The following is a 1,932-nucleotide window of genomic DNA, read 5'->3' as shown; positions in this document are numbered from 1 at the left end:
CAATATTAACATAATAATCTATAAACCATCTGACTAATGTGCAGTTTTCTTGCTGAAATAATCCTGACAAACCAATGCACTTACAACTTCCCTTTCTGAATCAGTTTATGTTCCTCCCAAAGCTGACAGAGTTATCTTAACAGAAAGGCTATAAGATGTTTTTCTTTACATCGATCAAAACAATCTTTAGAAGAATTTTAGAAATCTAGCCAGAGTGTTTGACCAATAAAACATGTTTTGGAAGATGCTGAAGGAGAATGAGTTTTTTTGAAGACCGATGGCGCCATCTTGTGCCTTAATTAATCCAGGCAGTTAAATAAATGATATTACTTGATTTCCATTGTGATTATTTTTTTTCCGAGTGTGGGCTCAAAAACATGTCTTTTCAGTTGGTAATCATGAGGATGTGAAACAGGAGTTATTAGACACATATATTTAAAAATCACAATTAGATAGGGCATATGAAATAAGTTGGAACATAAAATAGGAAAGCAGGACTATTTGATCAAAGTGATCTTTACATCAGGAAAAGGTGGAAGCAAATACAGTACATGGCTGAACTCTTCCGGAAGAGATGGATCTCTGAGTACCTACCTATGATGCAAGAGACAAAAATGGACAAGGCCAAGAAGAAGCCTCACTATTGGAGACATTGTCCTTGTTGCGGACTCCACAGCTCCAAGAGGATCTTGGATGATGGGGAAGTTTTGGATGCAAGACCAGATACAAAGGGGCTGGTGCGCTCTGTGTGACTTCAAACCAGGACCAGCATTCTGGAGAGGCCGGTGACGAAGCTCCGTCTGCTGTTGGAAGCGGCAGTCTAACATCATGGACTGATGTTTTCTCCACTATCTTTCCCTACCTCCATTTTCTCTCTCTATTCTTTTTTGTTGTAGGTCTGTCAAGAAGAAGATTAACTTTAGGTCATGTTTATTGTAGGAATAGCTCGTTTGAGAATAATAATTGTGATATTATGCACAATTAGGGGGCGGAATGTTGGAGCTATTTATTTGATATTGTATTTTGTTATTTAATTTATAAGTAGTATTGTTTAATTATTGTAGATGTTTGATATATTAAGATATTTTTTTCTCTTTAATAGTAATTTGTTTAGTGATATTGTTTTTTGGGTAATTACTGTGGGCACCTGTTGCTATATATATATATATGAGTAGAAGGATAGGACCAGCATGCACCGGGGTGGGCGTATAGTTTTTACCAGCATACAGCAGCACAGTACAGGACAGGAGAGACAGCACGACAGGAGTTTTCTTTGTTCTTTAAGTTAGTTTGTTTGTTTTGTTTGCTTTATTTAATAAATACAAAAATCGGAATCCTGCTTGGACAATCCACTCTCTTCTGGCTGCGTAAAAATACCGACCACGGTGCATCAGTGGCATTTGATTATTGTTTGTTTAATTTTGATTTTAGTCGACAAATGACCACTACAAAATGTTTGAATACAGAAATAAAAGAATAATTAAAAGCTGAAATAAATACTGAAATAAATAAATGCTGAAATAAATAAATTATTGTTGAAATAAATATGGAAATAAATAAATTAATGTAGAGATAAATACATAAAAGTTGATAATCAAACAGGACATAAAGAAATACATATCATATATTTATTTCTACATTTCTCTTCACCTACATTTATTCATTTATGTGTCTGTATGCTAATGAGGTGGGAGGTCCTAACCTCTGTCTAAAGCAGGATTGGTCACAGGAGTGTGATCGCTACTACTTCTGCCTTGCACAGTAACGTAGAAGTTGACGAGCCCAGTGTTGCCAAATTGACGACTTTCTTGCTAAATCTGGCGACTTTCCAAATCCTCTTGCCGACTTTTTTTGTGAAAAGCGACTAGCGACAAATCTAGCAACATTTTCTGGTGTTATTGAAGACTTTTCTGGTGTTGTTGAAGACTTTTC

The sequence above is a fragment of the Anarrhichthys ocellatus genome, unplaced genomic scaffold (assembly GCF_004355925.1).
Source record: "Anarrhichthys ocellatus isolate YVR2014 unplaced genomic scaffold, GSC_Weel_1.0 scaffold2438, whole genome shotgun sequence".
Classification (NCBI taxonomy): Eukaryota; Metazoa; Chordata; class Actinopteri; order Perciformes; family Anarhichadidae; genus Anarrhichthys; species Anarrhichthys ocellatus.
The sequence above is the reverse complement of the archived record's forward strand: the minus strand, read 5'-3'. Positions refer to the sequence as shown.